The sequence below is a fragment of the Oryctolagus cuniculus genome, chromosome 2 (assembly GCF_964237555.1).
Source record: "Oryctolagus cuniculus chromosome 2, mOryCun1.1, whole genome shotgun sequence".
Lineage (NCBI taxonomy): Eukaryota > Metazoa > Chordata > Mammalia > Lagomorpha > Leporidae > Oryctolagus > Oryctolagus cuniculus.
Window position 1 is genome coordinate 97,527,783 of NC_091433.1, and position 8,596 is coordinate 97,536,378.

At 44.7% G+C, this 8,596-nt stretch overlaps 2 pseudogenes; both read right to left on the bottom strand.

Moving 5' to 3' along the window:
• Window positions 1–1,319: 1,319 nt before the first annotated feature.
• Window positions 1,320–5,029, bottom strand: LOC138848799 (heterogeneous nuclear ribonucleoprotein Q pseudogene; annotated as a pseudogene).
• On the bottom strand, window positions 1,320–8,231 carry LOC138848800 (heterogeneous nuclear ribonucleoprotein Q pseudogene; annotated as a pseudogene).
• Between the last annotated feature and the right edge of the window lie 365 nt (window positions 8,232–8,596).

The window sequence follows — 8,596 nt, forward strand, 5'->3', positions numbered from 1 at the left end:
GAGAGTGCAACAGCTCTTGTTTGTGAATTCTCCCTTCTTTTTAAACATCTGATTAAGTTGCAAAGGCTGAAAATCTTCCACAAAAAGCATGCTTGGGAGAATAGAGACAACACCGTTTTCTCACAAAGTAACTTTCTGAAAACTGATAAAACTAAATTTATGAACACTTTTGATTGCAAGTAGTCTGCAGAAACAAAATCTTGTGTATGTTTGGGTTAGGTAACTCAAGTTTTCTTAACAATCAGAATGTTTTAAGGAAACATTGTAGATCCCAAGAAAGGGACCTGACTGTTGGATTTAGGACCCTTTCCTTGACAATATGTACAAAATTTCTTTAACTTGCCATGTGTCCATTTTTTGAAGCTGTCAAAGCCAAGAACCCATAAACAAATCGCAAATAGCAATAACCTACATTAATTAATATCCCCCCTTTAACATGTTGACATTTTTACTAAAGGATTATTTTTGCATTTCCATTTCTTATATCCCATGACATTCCATATAAATTGCATTATTGCTTTATAGGCCATGCAACATTCAAAAGTATGTTTATATGCATTGCCTGTTTTCCTTGATGTCTGTTCACAGTTTGATACTCATTTTACTACAGAAATTTAAGGTTGAAAATACCTGTATTTCTTGTCAGAACTTAATTGTTCACATCACCAATCACTACATGCATATTTAGCTCTAATTATATTGCTCAAAAACTGCACCCATTATCAGAACAGTGCAAATGATATTTAATTTTAAAAGTAATTATAGCCGGCGCCGCGGCTCACTAGGCTAATCCTCCGCCTAGCGGCGCCAGCACACCGGGTTCTAGTCCCGGTCGGGGCGCCGGATTCTGTCCCGGTTGCCCCTCTTCCAGGCCAGCCCTCTGCTGTGGCCAGGGAGTGCAGTGGAGGATGGCCCAAGTCCTTGGGCCCTGCACCCCATGGGAGACCAGGAAAAGCACCTGGCTCCTGGCTCCTGCCATCGGATCAGCGCGGTGCGCTGGCCGCAGCACGCCGACTGCGGCGGCCATTGGAGGGTGAACCAACGGCAAAGGAAGACCTTTCTCTCTGTCTCTCTCTCTCACTGTCCACTCTGCCTGTCAAAAAAAAAAAATAAAATAAAAAAAAGAAAAGAAAAGTAATTATAATGGCTTGAATTCAAAGTTATTCAAATGAACACTGTCAAGTAATTTCACTTGAGTGTATACATATTTCATCATCAATGTTTACATTACCCTTCTTTACGTATAACCATCAATTCTTCACAATTTCTTTACATCAGTTTTCTTTCCCAAGTCCCCAAACTGAGAATGCCAAATAGTCTTGGAAGTCCACAGCTTCGTATTTTAATGTTTTCTTAAGAACACATTTGTGAACTCACAAAAGTGTTCATCTTTCAACTTTGAAAATGCAGTTTTTAGTTTAAGTCAAACAATCCTGTTCTAAAATCCCAACAAATAAATCTGAGAATTAACTTAAACACCTTGACAGTGTCCCTTAAAAATGGTACGACAGTAAATTGCCCACAGGCATGGCAATGACCTCTTGGATGGGATCATTTAACTCCTTGGAACTGGAAAATACCAGTACCAAGGATTACACTGAGATTCAATTTTACTGAAGGCTACATTTAGTTTACCCACTTTCCACAACCTAGCATATTCATTATGGTAGAATGAAATGTAAATGTTTTGTGTAGCCCTCAATCTCACGCTAAGATTTGAGAGAGATGTACTTTTAAAAAGCACGGGGTAATAATATATAAAATCAGTGGCAGAAAGTTTCATTAAGCACCAAGAACTAATTTTGTCACCCCATACTCATTTTGTAGGTAAGTTTCAACAACCGGCAAGGCACATTTACATATATTCCAATGAATACTTATTTACAAATTTTTAAATTACACTCTATGTCCCAGCTATCCCAGTAACTGACATACAACATACTAAAATGGTTTATTAAGATAACAAAAAACTAATTAATGTAAAACATACAGGCTATTGGCAACCACTATTCTAAAATTATATAATTACAAATAAACATACTGAAATGTGTGCAATTCTAAGTTTTTAAACAAGAAGATTTCTACACTAACACACATTTACATTAAAGACACATAAAATAAAAACTTTATTACAAAAATAAGTTACACTCACCTCCAGCTTACAGTATAAAACAATTTTATTTGCAGGAATGCAAAATGATTGTTTGCCATGAGCATTTTGAACATATGATATGTCTAATTTTCTTGTTAAATTTGCATTTACTGGGGAACTGGTGTGTATAAAACCTTAATTAAGTATAAGCTCTGATCTTCATCGTGGTGCCCATTGGGTTTATGTGATATAACTACAGTATCCCTTTGGGGAAGGGGAGAAGGGGTTTATTTACACCAAGTCCTAATTAAACTATAATTTTACTTTTGACTTTAAGCTATCAACTTAGGACTTGGCAAAAAATTTTTTGAGGGTGATTCAATAGAGGATGCTTCACCACTGAACACTCACTGTCATCAAGGTGCTTTAGAAAATTAAAAACAGCACAAATGATTATACTCTACAAGTTATCATGACCTGCATAAGAAATGGAAAGCTGATTCACATTTTTATAGTGATCAGCAGTAAGAAATGCACTAATGAAACATACTTTTTACCTAAAAAGCTAAACTACAGCCATATACTAATTTCTATGATTTATGAAAAAACTTCAAAATATCCAAATGTCAGGCTTTGCTGTACAATTGTCAGTTTTAGTCTGACTTTTTATAAAGAGACACTGCAGTATTTAGTACAAGTTCGAATGCACTTTTTTTGAACATCTGATGTCTTACAAAAGTAACATCTTGCTAAACTATTATACATCCAAATAACTACAATATCTGAAGAAGCAAGGCTGCTTTTTCAGCCACAAAATATGACAAAAGCAAGGCCTGTTATGATGGTCATGAAGAAGTCTTACAAGCCTCTGAAACTAAAGGCAACTAACAATGTTACATTTGGTATACTAAAATCTTACCCTTGTATCATATTTAACAAGCCTTGCTTTTATCTACAAAGATTTTTCTATGTACAGTACAGCTAGGGTATAGTTCAATCCTCTGCTACAGAGGTAGTTAACCAACCCTCTAAAAAAGGTTCTAAAAAGAACCACTATCTGGAATGCCTAACTAACCAGCTCTGATGATTACACCTGAAACTGCATATCTGAACACAATTCAAAAGTGAATATAGCCGGCACCGTGGCTCAATAGGATAATCCTCCACCTTGCAGCACCGGCACACCGGGTTCTAGTCCCGGTTGGGGCACCGGATTCTGTCCCGGTTGCCCCTCTTCCAGGCCAGCTCTCTGCTGTGGCCGGGGAGTGCAGTGGAGGATGGCCCAAGTCCTTGGGCCCTGCACCCCACGGGAGACCAGGAGAGGCACCTGGCTTCTGCTGTGGGATCATCGCGGTGCACCGGCCACAGCACACCAGCTGTGGCGGCCATTGGAGTGTGAACCAACGGCAAAAGGAAGACCTTTCTCTCTGTCTCTCTCTCTCACTGTCCACTCTGCCTGTAAAAAAAAAAGCCATTATTACTATAAAAAGATATAGACAATCATGATTAACCTTTGCGAGCAGAAATAAAATTTAAGGATACCCACAGTGGAATTCATCTATACCACTGCAATAAAATTTAAATGCACAAATTCAAGATAATATTTCAGAATACCACTGCTGGGATCCTTAATTTTAAAAAAACAGGGGAAAATCTACTTAGAGCAGATTTTTTAAAGAGAACTTTATTCTTTATTAAGATACCATGCTAGAAGTTATGAAGGATTTCTGTTGGAACACATTTAGAAAATAGAGTAGCTTTAGTTTAATAACTTGCACTGCAAAGAAAATTGTTAAAGAAATTCATATCAAAGTCCAAGTATTAGTTCAATGTCCCGTATTTGATTCCATGATCTTCATAGGGAGGTCTTCTGCAATAGGATATGCTCCTATACAGCCGAGATATTTAAGGTTGCTTGATTTCCTTACCATTACTCCACTGAAAGCTTCTGGTGTACTCCCACATAGCAAGTCAGTCTTCATTGTAACAGGTCAGGACTGGCCTTGACCCCTTTTCCCTGCCCGTGGCCTCTTTGTTCTTGGGCACCTCCTCTCACACCACGAACACCTCTTGCTGATCCAGGACCTCCTCTCTGTGAATAACCGGCTCTACCACGGGGAGAAGCAGCCCCATGACCTCTGGATGGAGCAGCACCCCTTGCTCATCTACCACCCCTTCCTCTAGCTCCAACTTGAAAATCTTCATAACCATAGTATGGATCTTCATATCTACCACGATAGTTATGGTAATCATAGTCATAATAATCATAATAATCTTCATATCCATAATAATCTGGAAGATATCCATAACCACCTCTACCTCAACACCCTCGACCTCTTGTTGGAGGGGGCATATGAGTTGGACCATAATAGCAGTAATCATCATACATCTGATTCTTTGCTGCTTGCCTCTGAGCTTTTCTTTCTTTCCTTTTCATATCTGGTGGCTTAGCAAAAACAATTTCAATGTTTTCTCCCTCCAAGTCTTTGCCATTCATTTCTTCCATAGCCTTAACAGCACCATCTCGTTCATCAAAATGAATGAATGCATAATCTTTCAGTTTCTTTACTCTTTCCAGTTTTCCAAACTGACTAAATGCCTTTTCTAAAATCTCTTCTGTTACAGTATTGGCAAGGTTACGTACAAAAAGTACCTTCACCTTTGCCATAACCTCAGGATCAGGATCTTCTATAGGATCAACCCATTCAACAGTTCCAACATTTCCCCAGACCTTGACTTTACCACTCATTAGCCTATGCCTTGCCTGGGCAGCTGTTTTGTGATCTTCATATTCAAGAAAGCAAAAGCCTCTGGTGTCGCTCCCTGTCTTCATGGAGGAACGACACAGGACCCTGCGCTGTTTTTTGTCTGCTCGGCCCTCCCCAGGTTTGCTGCTGGTTCTTCCCGGGTTGGCTACCGACCCTTCTACCTCCGTGGAAGGGCGGTTCCCTCTGCCACATTCCCCACTTCCGCGGGGGAGCGGCACACCGCCGGCCGGCTCTCTCAGGGGCTGCACAGGTGTTCCCTCAGATGTTCCCGGTGCATGTTGTCTCTCTCCTCCTTTATAGTCCTCTTCCACCAATCCCAACTCTGCTACCCACACGCTGAGTACGCTGCTCTCCTCCAATCAGGAGCAGGTCCTACAGTTTATTGGTTGAACTGGAGGCAGCTGTATAGAAGCTGTTTCTCCCTTCTCAGCGCCATATTGTGGGAGAACAGATGCATAGAATAAGTCTTAATTCCAGTAACTTAGTCTAGTCCGGGTTGCTCCCCACAGATCCCCCTTTCTTTTTATTTTTTGGCATTGATACGCGCCTGTCTTCGGTGCCCCGCGGCACACACTCTGCTCTGCTTGCTGGAGTTGCCCACAGGTGCTTACAAGCCCTATCAATCAGGCAAACCGAATCCGAGTCCTCTCTTCGCCATGTTGTGAGGAGGTTTTTAGGCGCTGATGCGTGCCTGTGTTCGGTGCCCTGCAGCGCATGCTCTGCTCTGCTAGAACTGCCTGCAGGTGCTTACAAGCCCTACCAATCAGGCAAACCGAATCCAAGCCCTCTCATTGCCGTATTGTGGGGAGACTTATTGGTGTTGATTCGTGCCTATCTTCAGTGACCTGCAGCTCATACTCTGGTCGAGCTGCCTGCTGGTGCTTATCGCCTTACTAATCAGGCAGACCGAATCCGAGCCTTCTCATTGTGGTATTGTGGGGAGACTTATTGATGTTAATTTGTGCCTGTCTTCGGTGACCTGCGGCGCATAAGCTGCTAGCCGCCCGCAGGTGCTCACCACCTCCCTAATCAGGCAGACCGAATGCAAGCTCTCTCATTGCCATGTTGAGGGGAGGCCTTATTTTTCTCTATTTCTCTATCTCAGGGCATTCCTATCTCTCCCATTTTACTTCTATCTGCCAGCATTCCTATTTCTCTCATTTTACTTCTAAATTTCTGTTTCTCATATCCCCGCGGCTTCCCAGCGCCCGCCCTGAGGCTGCTTCTCGGTGCCTCACCCCGCGGCTTCCCGGCTCTGAGCCGCTTCCCAGCTTTGCGTGCTCTCCATGGTCTCCGCGCCCCTTCGCGCCCGCACCACGGCCTTCACGCTAGCCCCGCGTTCCCTATCTATTAGCGCCCCGTGCGCTCTCCCCCCGCTGGTGCCCCGTGTGCTCTCTCTGCGCGCAGCGGCTTCCGTGAGTCACACAGCCTAGCTCACGTTTCCGCCACCGGTTGGTTTAGTTTTCAGTCTAAGTTCCCCGGGCTAACCTGACGAAATGCAACCTATAGCTTACGTCTCCACTCCCGGTTTGGCTTCCTGTCTTTTGCTCCCCGGGCTAATCTGACGGATTCCAACCTGGCTTACATCTCTGCCTCTGGTTTTAGCTTTTCGCCTTTTGCTCCCTGGGCTGCCTTGAAGAATTCCAACCTGGCTTCCGTCTCCACCTCAGCCTGCCCCCGCGGCTTCAATTTCCCTAACATTTTTCTCTACCCGGTATGTTTCCTAACTTTTCTTCCAACAATATTCCCCTCTCATTTCTCCTGGCTTCTCCCCCACAGTCCGTATCCAAGTCTGTTTGTTCTAGCTTTCACTTTCGCTTTCGACCTTAGAGATTTCTCCCAGCTTCCCCCTGTAGTCCATATCCGAGTCTATGCCTAGGCTTTCAATAGCTTCTTCTGGCACCTTTTCCGTCCGGCTTTTCCCTAGGCTCTTTGCTAGTCTCTCTCTCCGGTATTTTCCCACTTCTTCCCATTTCTTCCCTCCTAGGTTTCCTATCCGAGTCACGGCACCATTTTGTCGCTCCCCGTCTTCGTGGAGGAACGACACAGGACCCTGCGCTGTTCTTTTGTCTGCTCGGCCCTCCCTGGGTTTGCTGCTGGTTCTTCCCGGGTTGGCTACCGACCCTTCCACCTCCATGGAAGGGCGGTTCCCCCTGCCACATTCCCCACTTCCACGGGGGAGCGGCACACCGCCGGCCGGCTCTCTCAGGGGCTGCACAGGTGTTCCCTCAGATGTTCCCAGTGCATGTTGTCTCTCTCCTCCTTTATAGTCCTCTTCCACCAATCCCAACTCTGCTACCCACACGCCGAGTATGCTGCTCTCCTCCAATCAGGAGCAGGTCCTACAGTTTATTGGCCGAACAGGAGGCAGCTGCATAGAAGCTGTTTCTCCCTTCTCAGCGCCATATTGTGGGAGAACAGATGCATAGAATAAGTCTTAATTCCAGTAACTTAGTCTAGTCCGGGTTGCTCCCCACACTCTGGTTTTTTTTTTTTTTCTTGTCATCTGGTTGGTGGTATAAAATGACATCTGTAAGACCCTATGTTACTTTGCTAAATTCTTCAAGAATCTGTTCCTTGGTTTTACTCTTAGAAATAGAGCCCACAAAAAGCCTATTGTTGGCAACTGAGATGCAGACACCAATATGTTTTCCAGAACAAATTTCATGATTATTATACAGTTTAACAGCCTCCTGAACTGCTTCTTTTGTACAAAAAGTGACAAACGCATAACCTCTATTGAGACCAGTGAGTGGATCCATCATAAGATGAAGATCCCAAATAGGTCCAGCTTTCTCAAATAAAGGAACAAGCTCATCCTCAAATAGATCTCTTGGGATCTTCCCCACAAATATCTCAGTGCCAACCGAAGGCTGCTGACCTGAATAAATGGAATCTAGAGGCGGTCCCCCATACTTCCTCTGTCCAGTGGCCACATCAAGTGTGTAGCCTGTTCTTCCCAAGAGTGCTTTAATTTTTACCTCATCTGGTCCTTTACTTGAGTCCGCTACTTTGGTCCCCTGTTTTTCTGTCTGCCTGTAAGTCTTCATGACTCCACATAAAAAGGCACTTTTGTTCTGAACATGAGAGAGATCACTGTCATTAAACTGCTGAAAAACTGCCAATGCACCGTCTTCATTGAATTCTTTCAAAGCTTCAATAGCTCTTTCATCTAAATCACTATGTGCAACTAGCCCTCCCCATTGGGCTGTGGCAGAGGAATCCTGTCCCAGGGGATCGGGTTGCGGGAAACACATGCTCACTGCTCCCTGTGTCCAGTGTGAGTGGAGCTGTTGTAAAATGGTGGCCAAAGCTCACACCACTGGCAGCAAACCCGATCCATTTCTACTCGCCTCTGGCCTCTGAGCGCGCTCCCTGTGTGAGCGTGTGCCCCCGCGTGACCCCCCCTTCCCTCCCCTCCCCTCCCTCACGCGTCCGCTTCTTTCACTCACTCCCTCAGCCCCTGCCCTCCACCTGCTCCTCCTTCTCCCCTATCACCACCACCACCACCACCACCAGCAGCCGCCGTCGCTGCCTCTGGACGCCTTCTCTTGGCCTTCCTTCTTCCCTCTGTGTTCCTTCCCTGCCACCCCCACTCCCATCCGCGGTGCCTCAGGCAGGAGTGGCAGCCTTGCCCATTCTAGCTGACTTGCTCGCATGCTTGCTCACTCACTCCCTCTCTCGCTCTCTCGGCCCTGTCCCCCAGTCCCTGTGGAGTCGGCTCCTCTCTTTTTCT